Source organism: Centropristis striata, chromosome 6 (genome assembly GCF_030273125.1).
Source record: "Centropristis striata isolate RG_2023a ecotype Rhode Island chromosome 6, C.striata_1.0, whole genome shotgun sequence".
NCBI classification, from domain to species: Eukaryota; Metazoa; Chordata; class Actinopteri; order Perciformes; family Serranidae; genus Centropristis; species Centropristis striata.
In genome coordinates this window covers 4,869,067-4,891,945 of record NC_081522.1, presented here as the reverse complement: position 1 = coordinate 4,891,945, position 22,879 = coordinate 4,869,067, and the positions used below count along the sequence as shown (strand labels likewise).

General features: G+C 38.5%; 1 long non-coding RNA gene across 1 annotated transcript; it reads right to left on the bottom strand.

Annotated features, from left to right (window-relative positions):
- Nucleotides 1–10,025: 10,025 nt before the first annotated feature.
- On the bottom strand, nucleotides 10,026–22,001 carry LOC131973814 (uncharacterized). The gene is made up of 3 exons (XR_009394591.1): nucleotides 21,879–22,001; nucleotides 10,258–10,384; nucleotides 10,026–10,119 (listed from the first exon to the last, which is right to left on the bottom strand). It is a non-coding gene; the product is annotated as an uncharacterized LOC131973814 (long non-coding RNA).
- Nucleotides 22,002–22,879: the final 878 nt, after the last annotated feature.

Here is a 22,879-nt window from a genome sequence, read left to right as displayed (position 1 = left end):
GACTTCAAATGCAAATACACGGTGATCTCAGCTGCTGCATACAGGGTCATTTTTAGGGGGAATACGGTTTCTTCCGTGGGGTTCTTCGACCCTCCAGTTGGTGCTGTGAAATGGCAAAATAACCACATCATGGATCAACAATGCTGAGACATGTACATCAAGCAACAGTCCAATGGAGCTAAATAAGAAAATGAGTGCACCCTCTCTACTCGCCCGCTGTCAGCAATGTTAAAGAGTTTTTGTGTTACCTGAAAAAACTGACGAGATTTTTCTATTTCCTCAGTGGACAGATGGCATCAGTTGTTCTCCACAACCTGAACTATGTACATCTTCTACCAAATTTCTGTGACAAAGCTGTTCATGACTTCACTTAAGGTGGTTTTGGTCTAGCTTTTAACTGATCATTTTACTATTTATTTATTTATTTCCCATTGTATTTTAGTTTTTATCTTTTTATTTTCTATCCTGTTGTCTTTTAGCTTTTATCCTGTCCTGTTGTCTTTTAGTCTCTTATTTTTATCCTGTCCTGTTGTCTTTTAGTCTCTTATTTTTATCCTGTCCTGTTGTCTTTTAGTCTTTTAGTTTTTATCCTGTCCTGTTGTCTTTTAGTCTCTTAGTTTTTATCCTGTCCTGTTGTCTTTTAGTCTCTTAGTTTTTATCCTGTCCTGTTGTCTTTTAGTTTTTTAGTTTTTAGCTCCAGTGTTCCCTCGTGGCGGCCTCCTCACTGGGGGGTGTGTTGGGTCTGCCCGTGGGGATGTGGTCTTGGAGACTCCCTGGGCCCGGGGGACTAGGCGGCTCTGCACCATGTGTGGAGTCCGCCCCGGTCTACCCGGGTCCTGGTGGTCTCTGTGACGGCGTCCTCTATGGCTGTGGGCTCTGCCACCTCTCAGTGTGGATGCTCCCACAGGTTGCTTTTTCCTCATCTGGATCCTCGGTGCCTTGCCATGTCTCTACACTGTCAATCAATATGTGCTGTGTGTGAGTCTGAGTGTGTTTGTGTGCGTGCATGACGAAATGCGTGTGTGCATGTTTGTGTATGTATACTTACAGATGTGTATGTGGGGGAGGGAGGGGTGGGTTTTGTCATTTTTATTGTTTGTTTTTATTCTTATTTTTTTTTGTAAAGCACTTTGTGTTGCATTTTTATGTATGAAAAGCGCTATATAAATAAAGTTTGATTTGATTTGATGGCTGTCTTCCACTAGTTTATTTTTCTCTCATTTGAGCTTTGCTGCAGAATTTAGAACCTACTTCTAAATTCCAACATTGCAACATTGCAACATTCCAACATTGAGAAACATGAATCATTATGGTCCTGCATGTGTTCGTGGACAAATTGATAGATGTGGTATTTTCTAAACTTTGTGTAGCAATTTCCTTTGGAACCATTAACCACCTACAAAATGAATTCCCCCAAACTATAATTAACCTGCTCTCAACCACGGTTTTACACATTTATTGAACCTCTTGTACGAAACTCTTCACAAAATGGGTACATTCAGAAAGCTCCAACACTCAGTACAATAAACTCACAACCTGAACCCAATTAGCAACCAATTTTCCAGATGCCATCACACCTGTCAGGCTCTCAGGATGAATGAAACTGGGCTCTATCAGGGTGGGTTTAACATTCTGCACCAGTTTTTGTTCAACGACTGTGTTTCCTCTCATCGGTGCAGCGGCTTGTAATGTATTTACTCTAACTGATGAAGGTGACGGAGGTGAACACAACAGATCAGTGACATGTAGACTTGCTGCTAACTACGACCAGTTCACCAGGGATAATTTTGCAGTATTACAGATGTATTACAACCTAGGGCTGGGCGATATGGCCCTAAAAGAATATCAAGATATTTCAGGCTATTTTTGCGATAACGATATTCTTGACGATATTACGAAATAATTAAAAATATATAGAAAATATGATTTTTTTTAGTCTGTATAAATAAATAAAAATCTAAAATGAAGTGTGAAGTGCAAATCTCAACCGTTGCCAAATGCAAAAAAAATTACTCTTGACTCTTGAGTATGAGCAAATAATAAAAATAACCATTTAGGGGTTTCGGGGGCATATTATAATGACATTTTGTAAAGGAGAATAAAGGTTCTTGTATGTTTTATTTAAAGCATCTTATTTTGACAGTCTTCCTGTAAGTTCTGTGCTAGATTCTGTTATCACACTGTGCTCTTATTTTGAAAGCAACATGTGTTTAGCGACAGAGAGTAAGTAGCTTTTTAGATTAAAATAACTTTGTTAGCTAATGCTAGCTCGTGGCTAACGAATGGCATAATGCAGCAGTGTGTTTGGAGGGCAGCTCGGTATATTTAGTTGTGTCAACCGTACGCCACTACATCAAGAAGTAGAAATGTTGCCAATATCATGATATGCATTTTTTTTAACCATAAAAAAAATATACAGATATTATCGTGAACGATACGATATGGCACACCCCTATTACAACCCCGGCCCATTTAAAATATATTCCCTAAATAAAGTGTTTAAAGATTTTGAAGGGTTTTACTCTTATCTACATGTCATCTCATTTGTTTGTATATTCTTGACCACTGTCCCATTGTGATTAGAAATACTTTTAAACAAGGCAATGTAATAATTATTACATCTAATATGCAGCTCTAAATACAATTATGTGATGGGCACGTGGGCTACAGTTTTGTGATGCTCTAAATATGAAGAATGATGCAATACCTAACTTGACAGTGATATCTTTGCTTTTTAATGGTACATGAAATTTTGAGCCTGAAATTTCAGGAACAGAGTTTTGAAAACTCAACCAAAGAACTTGTTTCCTTTGAAAGGTTTCAGCGCAGCATTTATTTGTTGCAACTTCCCAAATCGCTCTGTCCCAACTGTACCTAGTTGCATCACACTAGGTCTCAATTTCAGGCTTTGTTACTTGTAACACTGCTGTAAGATGAGTTTATTTGAAGCAATGAATGTCTCTTGACTCCTGAAATAAACCAATGAGTCAAAATGTGCTCAAACACACAATGTATTACTTCAGATAAAGCATATGTAATTAAATAAATCTTTACTTTTCCATGTCTGAAACACATATATGTGAACCAATGCTACATTAAAATACTTTAGTTTATTTTTTTTGTCCACCAACAGACATTTAGTTTGTAGTTACAGCTCTTGCCTAATTTTTAATTTTTATTTATTGTTGTTTGCACTTAATAAAACATACAATCGTTAGGAAATAACAGTACAAGAAACAGTAAAAGAAAATGCAGGAAAGATCAAAAAGCCCAAAGGGCTTATACGCAACCCTCCCTCTTAAACCTATAAGTAACTATACTTTACTTAAATTACATAGCTAGATGAAAATAAAAAAATACAAACAAAATTTTAACAAAACAAATACAAAGGTGTAGAACATCTATAGGGATGTTTTGAGCTTGGTCTTAAAAGTATTTAAAGAGGAACATGATTCTGTTAGATGTTTTATGTCATTCCACTGCACCTTGATAAACAAATGAGAATTTGGCAACAGATGTCCTACAGAAAGGAATATGTAAATCATTCGGTAACACTTTACTTGAAGGTATCGTCATAATAGTGACATGATACTGTCATAACTGTGACATGACACAGTCATAAACGTGTCATAAACATTATGTCAATGTCATAAACGTTTATGACTGCTGTCATTAAGTGTCATTCGGTTTTTGTCATGACAAGTTGACATTCCTTGGGTTGTCTTGATTATGACAACTTGACTTTAATCAAAGTGACATTACCAGAAAATATCTTTGTCATGACAACTTGACATTAAATTTGTTTGTGATGTCCTTATTATGAGAACTTGACTTTAATCAAAGTGACATTACCACAAAATGTCTTTGTCATGGCAACTTGACATAAACAAAATATGTCAACTTGTCATGACAAAAACCGAATGACACTTAATGACAGCAGTCATAAATGTTTATGACATTGACATAATGTTTATGACACGTTTATAACTGTGTCATGTCACAGTTATGATAGTATCATGTCACTATTATGACGATACCTTCAAGTAAAGTGTTACCAATCATTCTTTCTTCTTGTAAGATGTGCATGATAATGAGAATTAAACTCAAAGTAACCATGAAAAAAGTTAGGTAAAGATGCTAAATGTGAACACAGAACAGTCTTTAGAAAGATACAGATGATCTGCAAATTGACCTCTTTATTTGTACAGGTGTGTGCATCTTGCAGTTTCAGTGCTGTATTGCATTAACCTGCTGGAGAAGATGTCGACAGACTGCTAAAAATACACACTAAACAAATGCAACGAAAAAAAATGTTCCCAACACAGTCAATGTGCTGTGCCTACAGATACTTAACAAAATGCTGCTGTAAGCCCAGTGAATAAAGAAAAGGTCATTTCACATGTCACAAAGCACAAGTGGAACAAATCACATTAATGATTGCTCAGCTTCATTCCTGCACGCCAGAAAGTCAAACCAACAAAGTAGCATTCACACCACCACGTCTCTGCACACACACACCGACACAGGATGCAGCCAGGATTAATGTTATTCGTTCCACCTGTGCTTTTCCTGCTTTGACATGTCAAAATGTCTGCTGCTGGAAAGGCTGAAGCTATGTTTTAATTCCTTAGTACACCCACAGTATGTGTAATATATGGAAATACTGTTCCCTATGGAAGAATGATATGTTTTTGCCATACTGTACAGACTTAAATAATACATGTGGATGTCAACCAAACTGTGACTTTAGAATAATCATTAAATGTCACAAGAGACAGTTGAATGTCTCTATTCAACTTATTCTATCATACAGGATTTACACCACATGATTGCAACAATATTTTGGGTCACACACACACACACACACACACACACACACACACACACACGCACAAACACAGAAATCGGGGACATGTAGTTCCACTCACTTCCACTAGGGGGCAGTGTTCAAGATTATACACAGATTGAGCAGGGGGATGGGGGGTTGATCACACACACTCACACAAAATTTAAAATATGTCATTTTTGGGGACAGTGATGATTTTAAGACAGAAATGCATGTTGGAGTATCTAAATAGGGATGGTAATTTTTCTCCCCAATTGGAAAGCCGACCCCAATCAACTGGTGTGAATTCCAAAAAATGTCCCCAATTTTAGCTTAAGTCATAACACACGCACACACACGCACACACACGCACGTGCGCACACACACACACACACACACACAGTGAAATCGGGGACATGTAGTTCCACACACTTCCACTAGGGGGCAGTGTTCAAGATTATACACAGATTGAGCAGGGGGAGGGGGGATGGGGGGTTGATCACACACTCTCACACAAAATTTAAAATATGTCACTTTTGGAGACAGTGATGATTTTAAGACAGAAATGCATGTTGGAGTATTTAGGTAATGACTATAATCAAATATAAATAGGGATGGTAATTTTTGTCCCCAATTGGAAAGCCGCCCCCAAGCTTAAGTCATAACACACACACACACACACACACACGCACACACACACACACACACACACACACACACACACCCTGATACGGAGATTACTAGTGACTTAAAGACAATCCTCAATGAGAAGAAGGCATCTTTTAGAAATGGTGACAAAGCATGGCTCAATCAAGTACAATATAAGATTTAATTGAATTGAAGAAGAGACTAAAGATGGCAAAGGTGGAATAAAAGAAGGAATTGGAGAGAAATCTACAGCACAGCAACATCTGTGGAGAGGAATCAACACCATCTCTGGTTACAACAACAAGAAAAGACAGCCAGTGGCGAGTGATGTAGAAAGAGCTGATGAACTCAACCAGTTCTTCTATAGATTCAATACAGCAGCCTCACCCAATGCCAATGCTGCTTCTCCTCCTTCTCCTCCTCCTCTTCAACATGTGTACATCTCAGCAGCAGAAGCAGCATCCGCCCCCCCTCTTACCCCTGAGCCTCCACCCTTGTCTGTCACAGAGATGGGGGTGAGGTTGGAACTGGGAAGACTTTGCTCTGGGAAGGCTGCTGGTCCAGATGGTGTGTGTCCACGGCTGCTCAAGGACTGTGCTGCCCAACTGTGTCAACCTCTCCACAAGATCTTCAACCTCAGTCTACAGTTGGGGCGAGTGCTGACACAAAGGAAAATGTCCTGTGTTGTGCTGGTACCAAAAATAAAATGTCCAGCTGAACTTAATGACTACAGACCAGTAGCAAATAACCCTTTACCCCTGCTGCTAAAAAACCCCTACAGGAAACGCTGGGTTCTGTCGTTACACTTGTAAATAGTTGCAAGCTACCTCTTTAAATTGTGATAAAATGTGTTTCTCCTTTACTCAGCACTTTACTTTTGACTTTTTACACAAGTCCTTTCATTAAGCCTTTCTGTTTTTAACTTTTTACAACCTTTGTCATTTTGTGCCCCTTCATTGAGAAAGAATGGTGTGGAGAAGTGTGTGCTCTCCCCACACATAACAATGAAATAACATTTTGTCTTGGGTTAGGGTTGAATAGCAAGTTATTGTGTATAGGTCAGTGCTGCTATTAAAGCAAAAAGTATCAAGTGACTGCATAAATACACTTACTCAGAAAAGATTTAAAAAAATTAAAAAACAGACAGTAATCAGTTACTTTATAATTAGTGACCCCGACACTGCAGTTAAAAAGGTTGCCGCTACAGTTGCATATCAATGTTGTGTTGGTATTAAAACATTCATAATAAAATGTACTTGAGTATTTACTGTACAGTAAATATTAATGTAAACATAATATAATGTAATATTTTACTGTATAGTCTATATCCAAAGGCGCTATTTAACAAAAAATATCCACAGTGAACAGTTCGGTAAATATCATGCAATTAATCTTATTTCCATATTTATCTGTTTTTTGGCCTGGTTGTGTAACACTTTATTCTGAAACCGCACGTCGACACAACAATTACATTTTCGGTGTGACGCAATTTAATTATATATTATGTGATGTGTTAATTAAGACTAAGACAAGTTAATACTTCATCTCTTCTCTGCTGGTAAGAGTTTTATCCTGAAAAAAGTGAGATGTAAACCTGATCATTTTTTAATAAAATGTAACTACAGAGAAGCAAATGATGGCTCACTGGACCACAGTCAAACTTCTGGGTCACGTAAAACCGACCAATTAAATATTAAAATCAGATTAATTGGTAAACTGGTGCCCGTTTTTCCATTTCGTATTTTTGATCTGAGCCTAATATTGAAATATGAAAAAACAAGCATTCTGTTCATATTTTGTGTTATAATAAAAAACAAATAACAAAATAACCAGTCAGTTTTTCATTATTTGATTTTTGATTGCCAATTGAAAATGGAAAGAACGAATGACACACGGAATTACCCAGACCGGGGGGTCGTCCAAATAACAGCTTTGACTCCTAGTTTCACGATCCACCACTCCTCCTGTCCGCCCTGAGCAGACCTTCAGGTATTTATCTTCCAACATGTACCCTGAGGCATCTTATATTGCAGCATATGTAAAAGAAAAATGCTTAAGGGTGCCTTGTGTGTCACTGTTTGTAGTGAGACCGGCTTGGATTAAAGCAGTTCTACAACTGTACAAGTTGTAAAGAGAAAAAAACAACTTGAAATCTTTTGAAAATCGAAGAAAAAGTTTAAGAACCAACAAAATTTCGATCTCTCCTGACTGTAACATCAACAAAACCAATTAAATACATCAACAGCAATCTGACCTTTTAACACCTTCATGTATAATTATATAACATTTCGAGAGGCAATGAATCAACTGAAGTAAATGAATCAATAGGAGTTCAGATTTGCATGCTGCCTCTTGTTTGCTGGCCCACAGCTCCTCATTCTCTCCGTTAGCCCACATCCGTATCACTGCATGACTCCTGCACATCCTGGAGACGAGGCAGGTGTGTGCACAGTTGCTGGTCACATAGCTTTAATTAGCACCTTGAAAAAACTTTTGTCTGGGATCTGGAGAGTGAGAGTGTGGTGGGCTGTTAACAGTAGGTGATCCGCGGAGCAGCCAAACATCAGAATAGCCTGAAGGAAACTCAGACTGTGGCAAGCAGTGACTGCTTTGTCGGCTCAGCTGCTGCCACACTGTGCAGTGGAGTTAAAAGTTAAGATTTTAGCCAATTAGGTTCCACCCCTGCTGCTTTGTTTCTACGGGTCAAACTCATCAATTAAACAACATGTGTGGTATCACAGGGCTGGAGACTGGAATTTATATTTTATAATTTATTTTCCCCAGGGACAACACCAACCACAAGATGGTCTGTATACTTTTCACATGAATTTATTCATTAAATCAACCCATTAATGCAAATTTCATTTTGCAACATGGTGCTTTAAAAGCTGTTTGAAAGCCTTCACTGCACTGTAAGAAAATATTTCCCTGAGACTGATGATATGTCCCTGGTGGCACACCTGGTAGAGCATATACCACAGAGGCTCAGGTATAATTTATAAAGTGTGTTCATCTGCTGCTGTAGCCCATCTGGTTCAAGGTTGGACGTGTTGTGCTTTTAGCGCATGGACTGTTTAGAGATGCTATTCTACATACCTCGATTGTAACCAGGCGGCAACCTCCCGGTCTGAGCAGGGAGGCAAACCAGGAAGTGCCTTAAACTGCATTCTACTGAAAATTCCAGCGGGGGGTGCTAAGTTTGGCTGCAAAAACATTTCTGCCCATTAATTTCAATGCAAAATGAGAAAATTTCTCACTTGATTTTTTACTTCAGAATTTTTTTTAGGACAACACAATGTTCTCAATCGCTTGTAAAAAAATCTTCTTCAAGACAATTTCATATTAATAGTTCTAATAATGGCCCCATTTAGAAGAAAATAGAAGATAAAGAATCATATGATTTGGGGCGTGGCAACCTTTGATTGACAGGTCACTAACAGGATAGAAGCAGAACAATGTGTATCCACGGCAACATGTCAATAAAGTTATTTGTTACGTTAAATAGATATAAAAAAGGACGTTTAGCGGTTTGGTCTCATAACTTTGACCCTTTCACTGTATTTTCACTTAATGACAGTTTATTTGAAAGTTTTGTTCAGTAAAAATGTCTTGTTCAGTGTTTGGTTGGACTAACAGACACTCCAACGAGTCGCTGTTTAATTTTCTGAGGTCAGTAACATACATTTTGTTTTTGTTTTTTGCTAGCCAAAACTAACATCCCAGTTAATGCTCCAGTTAATGCTAACATGAATTAGCAGCAGCTTCTCTCAGTCAGGTTGAGGTGTAGAGAGGCTGTAGTCAGTGATCAGATCCCTCTCCTCCTCCACAGTCCAAATATGGTCTGCTCCACGTATCGGAAACAAGATGGCGACGAGTGTAACGCTGAACTCGATGCTTCCAACGGGCCACAAACCAATGGGTGACGTCACGGTGGCTACATTAATTATTTATATACAGTCTATGGTTGTAACGAGTGGTTACTTGAGTTACTGTTGAACCAGTCTGGCCATTCTCCTCTGACCTCGGTATCAACAAGACATTTTGCCCCAGAGAACTGCAACTCACTAGATATTTTCTCTTTTTTTTCGGACCATTCTATGTAAACCCTAGAGATGGTTGTTGGATCAGCAGTTTCTGTTCTGTTCCTCTCTGGCACCAACAACCAAGCTGCAATCAAGGTCACTACATGCCTAAATGGATTGAGTTGCTGACGTGTGATTGGCTGATTACATATTTGCATAGCAGTTGAACAGGCGGACATAATAAAGTGTCTGGTGAGTGTAGTTTAACATAATCTATATGTGAAAATAGCAACAAAACATAATATTGGTGTATGTGACCTCCAACACAGTAAAAGTACAAATTAAAAAGTATAAAACAAGGACAGATAAAAATAGGATGTAATATGTCTTCCGGGGGAAGGTGAACACTGAGGCTTTCAAGGGAATCAGATCTCTTTGTGTTTCAAGCTCTGGCCCCTTCTGCTGCTCTGTGAGTGACAAATTGTGGCACATCGGCGGTTTATCGCAGTCCCTCAGGAATTCGCTGACTGAGATAACCAGTGTTCTCACAGTGCTCCTCTGGTGATACGAGTGACATCCAGAGATGGATTTACTTTAATTTCTGTCGACTTAAGACTTCAGCGGCTGCAGGGAAAAATAAACCTTCATGACAACAACATTTAGGGCCTCCTTCACTTCAGCTGCCCAGGCAATGTCGGTGATGGAGTTGCTATGACAACTTGACAGTGAAAGATCCGTTTAGTTTCGTACGCCAAGACTCACCGTCATCCTCAATGTCAGAGTCCTTCACTGAGGTGAAAGCTGCCAAAGCTTGAAGATCGATCTGAACTCAGCGTCTGTTAATGAGGCCTGACAGGCGACATCTGCTGCTGACAGTGAAGGCCACTTCCTGCGTGGAGGAGATGATGAAGAAACATTTAGGAACAGATGTCAATGTTAAACTGAAGACAGGACTGATTCCCTAAACATAGCCTGTCCTCAAATTGTGTTGTATTTATTTTCCCCCTGTACAAAAGTACTTAGATCTCTTACTTAAGTACCTACACTGTTAAAAAAAACTGTTGTTTTTACGGTAATAAACCGGCAGCTGTGGTTGCCAGAACTTTACCGTAATAAATACAGTGCACATTTTTCTAATATTACGGTAAAATGACATTGTTGATTTCACGTTTAAGATTGCCATTTTATTCCATATTTTACCGTTTAAAAAAATCCATCAAAAGAAACACTGTTCTGCCATATAATTGACAAGAAAATACTTCATAAATGCGGCATAAATTAAAGATTTTACCATAAAATATTACAGTATATTTCTGTTAGAGATATGGTGTTTTGTACATTTAACAGTGAGAAAAAGTATTTTTACAAAAAATAAATGCAAAAATTACAGTGATGCTTTTATATATATTACAGTATATTTTTGTTACACACACAGTGCCAGTGTATTTTATAGTGGAGTAATGTATTTTTTAAAAATGTAAAAAATACAGTGTTTCATTGTTACTGAAACTGAATTAACCCATTTATCATGTTATGGTCTTTTACTGTCGTGGTTTAGCAGTTTTTCACCGTAAAATCTACAGACATTTTTTACAGTGTATATCACACTGTGAAATGACTCCACTACTAGAAAAAGTCCTGCATTCAAAACTTACTCAAGTAAAAAAGTACAAAACAATCAGCATCAAAATGTACTTAAAGTATAAAAAGTAAAATTAGTCATTATGCAGAATGAACCCACTCAGACTGTTTTATATATTCTACATATATTATTGGATTATTGTTATTGATGCATTTATGTAAGCAGTGTGAATTCTCAAGATAGGGCTAATTTTAATTACTTGATATACTGTTACGAAGTGAATTGATCATGTTTTTGATGTTAAATCTCGACCTGAAAAGTAACTAAAGCTGTCGGCTAAAAGTAGTGAAGTAAAAAGTACAATATTTGCCTTAAATGTGTTGGAGTAGACGTTTAAAGTAACATCAATTGAAAAACTCAACAAAAAAAACTCAAAGTTGTACTTAAGTAACTACTTGAGTAAATGTACTTAGTTACATTCCACCACTGCCGTGAGCAAATGAACATCCATGTGCTGTGAGTGTGTTTTTGTACATATTTCAACACATCTTACATAAAGAAAAACATTTCCTTTACTTACATTCAGTTAGAGGAGGGGTGTCAAACTCTGGCCCGCGGGCCAAATTTGACCCGCAGTGTAATTTTATTTGGCCCGCGAAGCAATACCAAATTATTATAATACTACAAATCCCACAATGCCCTACTGTTGTTTTGGCGCGTCAATCAGGATAGGACCCAGAGACGCGCTCCTCTGTGACAGTTGTCATAGCAACCTCAAGCTAGATCTGTCTCCCAGCCACCCCTTCCCAAAAATGGCGAAAAGAAAGGCAGAATTTATTAACCTGTTGAAAAAGTTTATTTTGATATTTAAATCAGAAGGATGCAAATAGAAAAGAGGCATACGATTTTTATTTAATAAATTAATGACATTGATGTGTTTTTTATTTGAAATTTGATTTTGCATGTCTGCACTATTTAGTTATATATTGTATGTTTATAAGCGTTGCTGGTTCCATATTTAATGTTAAAGCAAAACATGTTTGGTATATATTAAAAGGTTTATTTGTTCAATGTTGGCGAATTTATTCAAGTTTTAGATTTTGGCCCATTGTGTATTTGAGTTTGACACCCCTGAGTTAGAGAATCAAAATTGTGCTCTGAAATGCCCTTGATGAATACTTCAGACGCTTTTTAAAAAAGTTGGCAGAACACTTGATGTCTGAAAACTCAGTCCTTCACACAAACAAAAGCCGAACAGCTGAACCTCAGTGCAAAGCCAAAGCCAATGTTTGAACTTGAATTTTCTCATACTTTGTCTTTTCCCATCTCCTATATCTTAACACAAAGTGTCTCTGTGAGGTGCTTTCTTGATATGTAAATGTTTGAGAGAGCATGTGGAGAAACAAGCTATATGAGAAAAATATGAGGATTCTGAAGATGTGTTGAGTTCGATATATTGGCCAGTACATTGTGTCATCTTTTCCTCAGCTAACTCAGAGCCGGAAACAGCCTTTCACGACATGTACCAGCATATTGAAACGAGATACAAAAGAACAGAAGACAGCAAATAAACAGGTTCTTTTCAAGTCAAAATGAGCACTGATAAAAGGAATCAGAGTATGTGTGGATGAGATATTAGAGCTTTGGTTCAGCCTGAAGCCATGGAAACATAACAGGCTGCTTCAGCAATTCAATTCAACTTTATTTATAGAGCGCATTTCATGCACAAGGCAGACTCAATGTGCTTCACAATGGATATACATAATTACAGTTAAAAAACAAAACAAAACAACAGAAAACAAACAATTAGAAAAAATCAATTACAAATGAATTGAAGAGTGCAGATAGACAGCAGTGGGAATAGTCTTCATAATGCAGACCGATCTCAGTGGTCAACCGTGTTTCTTTATTATAATAATAATAATAATAATAATACATTTAATTTATATAGTGCTTTTCTAGACACTCAAAGATGCTTAACAGGCAATCGAGGTGGATAGGACAGGAAGACAGGTAAGGAAGAATTAGCCATCAACCCGTCCATATATATACATAAACATACATACAATAAACTTCGGCTGGAGAAGCGGTGAACAAACGGCACCATCGTCCTCTCTCCAAGTGCAGTACCGAAGAGAGATGCTTCAAATTTATGCACATGAAGTATTACATTAGACAAGCGGTATGGAAACAGCTTCAGCAATTGTGCAAAAAGGTTTTTTTATGCTCACTTGCGGTGGTTTTTGCCTTTGTTTAAAATTAGTTAATTTTGAATGAAATGTCTTGGCCGGATTAATTCGTAGTGACTGACTCACGTGACTGATCAGCTGTTTATTTTTTTAATGGAAGAGGATTAGGGCCAGACGGGAGAAAAAACAACATTATTTTCAAGATGCACTTCCATAATAAAGTCGGAATGTTGAGAATAAAGATGAAATAAATGTTGATTTAAAAAAAAGAGTAAATGCTAAGAATGAAGTTGAAAAATTAACGGGAAAATGTTGAAATGTTTTGAACAGTCAACTTTTTGAATGTGGTAAGGTTGGAAAGATATTCATAGATTCGTTGTTGTTAGAGGATCAGAGAGATGCTACAAAAATAATTAATCACGATTATTTTTGTAGCATCTCTCTTGGGTATTGCACTTGGCAGACAGTCCCTGCACATTCGAGCCATGTCCTGCTGTGCATCTGAGCCAATGTAAGTCGATCTGCTGTATTAATGAAAATCAGGTCATAGGTTGCACTGTGTTCGGATAGATGTGTTGTTTCTCTGATAACTTACTGACACTGGAAAAACATATCTGTGAATATCTATCCAAATCAAAAAGTTGACTTTATTCATGATATTCTTACTTTTTTTCTGACATTGTATTTCAACTTTTAGACTTTTTTCTTTACATGCATAATGAAAAAAATGTTCCTCCTTTCATTACTTTTTCTCTTGTCTTGCCCGAATCCTCTTCCATAGTTTCTGATGTCGGCTTCTTCTCTGATATTATATATTTTTCTTTTCCCTGGACAGCATGAAACATGGCCAGTATTAGCAGTTATTTAAAAAAAGCAATAAAACAATTGAATCAAACTCCTAAAAGACCTCTTTCCTTTTCTCTCTCGTGGATGAGTTAGAAAGCCAAGGCGACTTGTTTTTTTCCAGTTTACAACCTCTTCTTCTACTGTTTACTGGTTGATTACATCCATGCCAAATACACTACTGCTTTATTTATTCACTCCAAACCAGTTGATGAAAATATATTCAACAAGTGAATGAGGTACAAAGAGGAGATAAGGAGGGAAATTCAGTGAGGGGTTTTGGCTTCCACTCCTGTAATCAGCTCCATTTACTTTTTAAGACAGCTGCGAGCATTCATACCCCTTTGCCTGATCACAATCAGGCCAAAGTCTCCACTTACTCAAGCTCCTGAGGATGAACACTTCCAATTTTCGATGCTCCATGACCTTTTTCTACTTTTCATAGGATCATCCTCAGGACAAAATGTCAAATTTGCACACCAGACACCTCCTAATCAAATAGAAAGATTACCGTGAAATGTCCTGAGCACTTGCAATGCCGCCAAATAAGATCAATCAATTTGATTGTGTGCTGAATGTAATAAACAGAGCAGGCCTTTTTTTGTCTGGACTGCACATCTCTGATAAAGTTTTATCATCCAAAAAAACAAAACCTATCTTAATGGCATTTGATGACTTTAACGTTATCTTGTAACGGGTTCTACAGGACAGATTTATGAACAAAAGGACTGGTAAGTTACCCATATCACAAAAACTGTCAAACTGGAACGTCTTCATCCTGAAGAATCCTTAATGTTTCCTTTAAAAACTCATTGTATTAAATTCCACTTTCCATAATTGTGTTACGGAGGAGGCTGATTTTTTTTTACCTGCTCAGGAGTTTGACCTGTTGCATCAGATGGTGCAGGTGTTCACCTCCTTTCTGTTCCACATTGTCGATATAACAATGTATCCTGTGTGCAGCTGCTCTGACCCCGACATCCTCCCTCTGCACTAACTCAAACACCATGTGGGCAGAAGAACTGTGTGACCTCTGAATCACACTACTCTGCAGCCTGGAGTGTACAGCTAAAGGTCTTCAGTTAACATGAAGATAAAGGAAGTAAAAATCACATGCTGTTACATCAGCCGTGTAGTTTGAACCTTGGTGGCATCTTTTCAAACCCTTTGGCAGAAAATATCAGCTAAGCTGCCTCCGCTCCGAGGACTCGGTACTAATGTGTGTGTCATTATAGTGCATTATGTTAGTGAATAATGATCTGGAATGGATGTTTACAGGGATTGAAACACAGGGGAAAAGCAGGACGAATGTAAATGATGTTGCTCATTACCAGAAAACAGAACAAAATATCTGTAATTACAGTCCAACTTGATTTGCAGATAATATTCTCCTTAAATGATGCTAGAAGCTGAATAGTCAGAGAGAGAACAGCTCCTTGACCTATTAGAAACAACAAGCTAAAATGATTTTCAACTAAAGTCATGATATGAAAGCTTACACAGAATTTCTAGTTTATTTATCCAGAGGCCCTCTAAGGCCAGACAAGATACACTGTATAATCTCCCCAGCATGTTCTGGGTCTGCCTCGCGGACGTGCATGGAAAACCTCCAGCAGAAAGCACTCAGGAGGCATCCTGATCATATGTGCAAATCACCTTAACTGGCTCCATTTGATGCAAAGGAGCAACAGCCTAAAGGCAAATACATACTCCGCAATACACAGAAATGTATTCGTTTTCTTGAGGTGGCAAGAACAAGAACAAAGTCAGTTCTAGCCAGGACATTTCATACTTCACGGGAAAAGTGCAGAACTCCTCATAGGACCCTCCCACTGCAGCATATGTGAAATTCAAATTTCTGACCAATAACACAATACGGTTAGCCTGGCTAATACCAGACTAATCTCAAATGAGATGTGGTCTGGGAACCAGCCGTTCATTTCTCTGTAGAGGAGGTGTGGTTTACGATCCTCCAGAGCCGTTTATTGGGCGCTTAGAATGTCTATCAAAGCGTCTGTAGGTAGCTCTTAGCCAATCAGATCAGTTATACCAGATGACGTAGTAGAGCAACAGAGATGGATGTTTGTTGTGTGTGTGTCTGTGAGAGAGTGTTGCTTGCTGCTTTGCTTCTCCAGTTCTCACTTTCTGCAAGATTATTTATTTTCACGCTTTATTCCCCCTCATGTCATTCAGCCACACACATCCACTGATTTTATGGGCAATAAACAAGCTGCTGCGGGTCTCTGGGGGCTCCGCTGTCCCCCGGCTCGTAGCGAGAGTTTCAGTGTACTGAATCTTTACAATTTGTTCTTTAAAAAGATAAGTACAAAAGATCCGTACCACGAATCACTCAGTGCTTATCAGTACTCACTGAACCGAAACAGGCACACCATTCTGCATTCTGCTCGCTAACGGCCAAACATGAAAAAGCCAATTTGCTGAGAATTAAGTTGGATAAAGCTACAGTTTGCAAACTCAAAGTTGCAATAACAATTATAAAACACACAGAAATGCAAGACTATTAATTGGAGCAAAACTACCTTGCTAGCATGAATTACTAAGTTTAATTCCTACCAAAACGTATTTAAACACAAAAAATAATTATATATGCAAGACTACTGTGAAAACTAACCTCATGCCTCTTCAGGGGGGTGCTTAAACATAAAACATTGAACTCCTTGATGTTATCTTTACATTTTGATATGACTTGATTTAGTTTTTCCGATAGACAGGATGTCTCTTTTCGTCATTCTAAAATATAAGCGTCCATTATGAACACAGGCGACTCTCACAGGGCTCCAGTTCACTGTACGGGAGGGACATTTTTACCATCGACAGGATTAGTAGCAGAAAATCGCTGCCACTTCCACCCACAGCTCAAATTCCAATCTTATCTGGCTTCCCCCAAACAACAGCCTTGGCTCGAAGGCCGTTGCTAATCTTCCCTGCTGAGGAATGTAGTGAGACACTACCATCCCATCCTCCCCCCCTCTCGACTCCCACTACCACCTGTTGAACTGTCTGCCTTTGCCCTGGAGCCCAGGAAGGAAGGTCATCTCCTTAGCAACGTCCAGGCTTATCGCTTTTGTTATTCCAGCGAACTGAGACGAACTGTTTGGTGCTTGACAATAGGCGGGTCTCAGGCCTACACACGAACTTCCACATATACTGATATGCATACATCCCCTCCCCCAACCACCCCCCAACCCACGCCTTCGGCGCTTCATACCCCCAGCGAGACAGGCGGGTCTGTGAGCTGCGCCGGGTGGCTGCGGATCCAGATGGCCGCCTGGCTATGCTGCCCCCCCTGCACGTCATAAGTCTATTCATGTTGTGAAAGTGTACCATGCCATGTTGCTGAGGTTTTTTTTCATGCTTTTTTCCTCCTTTCCTCTCCCCATGTGTGCTGTATTTTCTCTCTCTTCACACCCTGTCTTCCTGTCCTGTCTACCTTGTGATATTGTTTGTGGGTGTATTATGCGTTCTGGACGGGTTGATGGCTCAATTTCGTTGTACTTGTACTTGTACTCTGTGCAATGACAATAAAGGGTTCATTCATTCATTCATTCATTCTGTACCAGTACTTCAGTGAACCCAATGGCGGAGACAGTATGCTCTTTGAACGTCTCACTGAGTGACTGAGACTTGCATCATGTTCTTTGAACGTCTCATTGAGTGAGACAGAGAGCGAATCAGGAACCTCGTTCAACGGTACTTGTACCTTCAATAAATGAACTGAAACACTGACACTTAGATGTGTCAGGGAATGGCAGTTCCTTTGAGAGGGCGAGAGGGAGCTCCAGGGCAGAAGGTGGCGGTAGTGCACCTATTGCTGGTTGCCAAAGGCAGGTTAAACACAAAATAAGAAAAAATGAAAATAACAAGAAGAACTCTGGAGTGAGGGGCGGACTTGAGCGACTCTGTGCGCATGCTAGTTACCAAGTACGGTCTGGAAAGAGAGACACACGAGACGAACGGGAGTTGAGAAAAGAACGGAACTTTTCAGGACGGGATTCAGTACCTTTCGTTCTGCCAAGTAAGTAGTTCTTTAGAACGAATAGTTCAAGAACGAGACATGATTAATTAGCTTTTAGTCCGTGCTCCCTCCGTATTTCAGATCTCCTCACCCTATCTCTAGAGGGTAATACGTACTCCACAAGAACAGAGAAATGTGTCCTTGTAAATTATGTCATTCTGGTCTTCAGATTCAGAATACTTTATTAGTCCCAGAAGGGCAATTCAATATTACAGTCAGCCTGTCCATAGTACAAAAATATATACTAAAAAACAGTAAAAGAAATACATTGTGTAGTGACCCGATTGCTACTCAAAAAAGATGCCACTATTATGATGAGATCCCGTTTATAGTAATTTACGCGCTCAAATGAAATGTCCACTTTACGTATATCCATTAACTCAGTTTATTATAATGTTTCCAAACAAATATGTACTTCCTTCTTAAACAAATAAACTTATATTTCCAACGTATACATCACATTTCTGCGGTCAAAAAACTGTGTGCCTCTCGGCAACAATCAGTCATACACTGGTGACTTATATTAACTCATGACCTCAGAATCCATAATGAGCGCTCTTCTCCACCCGGTGGTGGGCGGCGCAAACAAACAAATAAACAATCAAAGCAAAATGGCTCTTACATCAACATAAACCACAATCAGTGACCGTACAGCAGAGCTGAATGATTCTGTTTATACTGCATTTTGTTCATTTAGCGGCCTTATGGCAGAAGGGATAAAGGACTTTGCATAGTGGTTTGTCTTCCGAATCGGCACATAATACCGCCGACCTGATGGCATTATTGCAAATTCACTGCCAAATATGTGATCAGGCTGGGTAAGATTCTGTTTGGACAATGTGGGTGGTGTAGAAAGCAAAGAGAGCTGAGGTCCTTGAACTGGACTCCTGATGTTGCCATTCAGACACTTCTTGTCTTTCACAGAAATCCAATCCAATCCCCTTTATTTGTATAGCACATTTAAACAACACAAACATCTCCAAAGTGCTGTACATAAAATCAACAATAAAACAAACAATTCCATATACCAATCAGCAATAAATAATAAGTGTATAAATCTAAAATGATGCCACAAATAAAACAAGACAACCAAACCAGCGTATAAAACAATAAGTTGAGAGAATCTCAATAAAACTTTAATAAAAAGGTACATAAAATATTTAAGTTGACACCAAAAGAGTTGAGTTTCCTCAGCAAATGTATTCTCTGGTTTGCTCGCTTAACGATGCCGTCAGTGTTTTCACTGAATTTCAGATTGGGGTCAGACAAGGTGCCGAAATACTTGTACGACTGTACACTTTGTACCTCTTCATCATGGATAGTGCTGGTTTTGGGGTCAACTGGATTTCCTGATATCTATGATAATTTCCTTGGTTTTTAACAAATTTAGGTCGAGGAAGCTATCGTCACACCATTTAACAAATTCAGGGAGGACACAGCCGTGGTTTGATTGGTGGCTTTGAAGAACAGACAGTAAGACTGTGTTGTCTGAGAATTTAACAAGATGTTTTCTTGAGAGGATCTGCAGCTGTCTGTGTAAAGGAGAAAAAGCAGGGGAGAAAGGACACAGCCCTGGGGAGGGAATGTGTTTGAAGATATGACAGAGGACTTCTGTCCATTCACAAAAACCTGCTGCTAAAAATTTTAGGATCATCAATAAAATATGGTTGGGGAGCATAAAATGAGAGGCTAGCCTTTCAATTAAAATATGCAGATGCATCTTATGAAAAGCAGAGCTAAAATCAGCAAATAAAAGTCTTATATGGGATTTGGGTTGTTTCCCGCTTGAAAAGCAAACTGTAGTGGATCCAGTTTGTCTGCAGTTAGTGTGATGATTTCCTCCTACAGGATTTTGTCAAAGCTTTTCATTACCAGGGAGGTAAGTGCAAATAGCCTGTAATCATTTAGTTCTTTGGGGTGTGATTTGGGGATCGTATGATGGTAGATTGTTTGCATACAGACAGTGACTCTCTTAACTTAGAGACATCTGACACGGGCCCTTCAAATCTGGAAAAGAACAGGTTAAAAGCATCCGGCAAGTCAGCATCATCCACATCAGTCATCCTGGTGAGTTGTCTGGTTTCAGTGGTGGGCTTATTAATAGCTACGATAGATTTTATTCCATGGCAGGCTGCCCTGATGTACCACCATTGTATTGATTTTAAATTTTCCTTCTGTACTGTATTTTTGCCTTCCTAATTAGATTTTTTGCTTCTCTGGAGACTGCTTTCATCTCCAAGAGTTCTTTTTGTTAATTACGCTTTTTAGTTCTTTAGTTACCCATGGCTTTTTGTTTGGGTAAATAACCACTTTTTTATTAGGATAACTTCATCAACACAGAAAAAAATACAAGCAAAAATATAGAGATGTCATATATTTACGGCCACAAGTGGGATTTTGTGTAGACCCAGTTAGAATGTATAAATAAATGTAAACATAAATAATAATCAATGATTAATGTATGATTAACTAAATGAAAGTTGATAGAGCTGATAAATATAATTATTCAATTAAACAAACTAATTAAATAGGACATAATTGTATATCATTAATTCATTTCTAAATTTTCCTTTCCTTTATTATCTATTTTTACTGTAAGATAGTCAACTTTTCATGTCAGAAAAACAGAAACTCTTTTTCAGCTCTGTGAGGGGCATTTTGTGGCGTCTTCTCTTCTTTTTTTTGTTGTTTTTTTTTCAACACAAACCACTGCACACACTAGAGCAGCTGGCGCCAAAAGCTGCTTCTCCTCCATTTAGTAAGTCTTTCCTTATGCTACCTATACACCAGAAGACTTTGAAAAGATTTGGAAAGACTCCTGCAAGACTATCAGCTCACACCTGCTCACATCTGAAGACAAGTGTTGAGAGTTTTTAGTCCCAGCCTAGTCTCAGGCTGAGATTCTACAAAGACTGTGAATCTTTCAGGGTCACTATTTACACGACTACAACTAGATTCTTTTAGCATGTTTTACCTACCATGCAATGTTTGTGTGTGCAGTGGTTTGTGTTGGAAAAATAGAAAAGAAAAGAAGAAGCCACAAAATGCCCCTCACAAAGCTGAAAAGGGGTTTCTGTTTTTCTGACATCAAAAGTTGACTATTTTACAGTAAAAATAGACAAGAAGAATAGATAAGGAAGAATAAAGGAAAGGAAAATTTAGAAAAGAATTCATGATATACATTTATGTCCTATTTAATTATATTTAATGTATTTGTTTAATAAGAATAATTATACTTATCAGCTCTATCAACTTTCATTTAGTTAATCACACATTAATCATCAATTATTTATTACTTATTTATGTATACATTTATTTATACATTTTAACTGGGTCTGCTTACTGTTCTTTTTACTATGAAACAGCGCCCCCAAAATCCCCCTTGTGGGATTATTACATCTCTATATTTGTATTTAGGCTTGAACTTACTAACATTATTGTGATGTAACTTTTTCCTGTCGAAGTGGTTTTACTGGCCGGTCTGCTCATCTATTGGTTGTTGATTGTGTTCCGTCACTGCGACTTGCGATAATATCAAACACGTTTGATATGATCGCAAACCAAAGACTAGAAAAAGACTGATAAGAAACAGAGCAGATTACTACCTTACACTTAACGATCGGGATGACGGGAGCGCGCTGTGACTCCAGTAAGACTCCTAGATTTACTAAAGACTTTCAGTTTTTAGTCTGGGACTGTGAAAATCGTTTGGTGTAAGCCCAGCGTAACTTACCTTAAGAGCATGATGGGAAAAAATTGCATGGTAGGAAAAAAATGCTAAAAGAATCTCAGTCTGAGACTCAAAAACTCTTGTCTTTAGATGTGAGCCTAGAGTTTTCAGGGAGTCTTTTCCAAATCTTTTCAAAGTCTTCTGGTGTATTATAGGTAGCATTAGGATCTGGCACAGAGGCTCAAATGAAGTTGAATAAATGTTTTTCACAGTGGACACTCTGGCTTGTTAAACACAGCTGTGACCAATACCAGCACTAATTGCAGCACTGCAGTTATCTCTGGAACAGAGCCTTCGTTAATGTCATCAGTTCCACCTGTGCAGACCAAACCATATCTGAACAATAAAAAGGGTGCTTCAGGTTAGCAGGATTTATTTAAAAGATCAAAATAACAAATGATGAAAAAAAGTTAAATGTAAAATATATGAGCATGTCTTAGCCTAAGGTCACTAAAGAACCTTTTTAGTGTGAAAACTCAAATGAAAAAGAAGAAATGATCCCTTTAAAAATACCATGAGGTTAAGGCTACGTTTACACGAGGACGGTCTGAACAGAAGACGCAAAAGTGGCGTCGCGTCTTCACTTTTTATTCCTCGTTTAGACGAGCATTTTCGGGAGGAAATCTGCATGCATACGATGACGCAAAAATGTGTGAAATTCGATTGTATGCAGCCAGGCGGCATCACTTAAAGCCATAAGAGCATCTTTGGGCATGCAAAAGTTTTCACGCCACACATTTTCATCAGCTACTCCTTCCACAAAGTTCTCCACCATCACTAGATCTCCCAGGTCTCGTTCACAGCCGTCTGGCTCGCCTCCGACCAATTGCTGCATCCAAAATGTGATAGAGGTAATTCCAGATCCTTCTCTGTTCACTAATACTATCTGTACATATCCTGTACATTTGGTGGAAAGACTCCTGTAAGTTTATTAGAGCTGCCAGAGCAGCTTGAAGGTCCGACGCATGGAAATAATCCCACGTTTGTTTATTTTCCTGTACTGG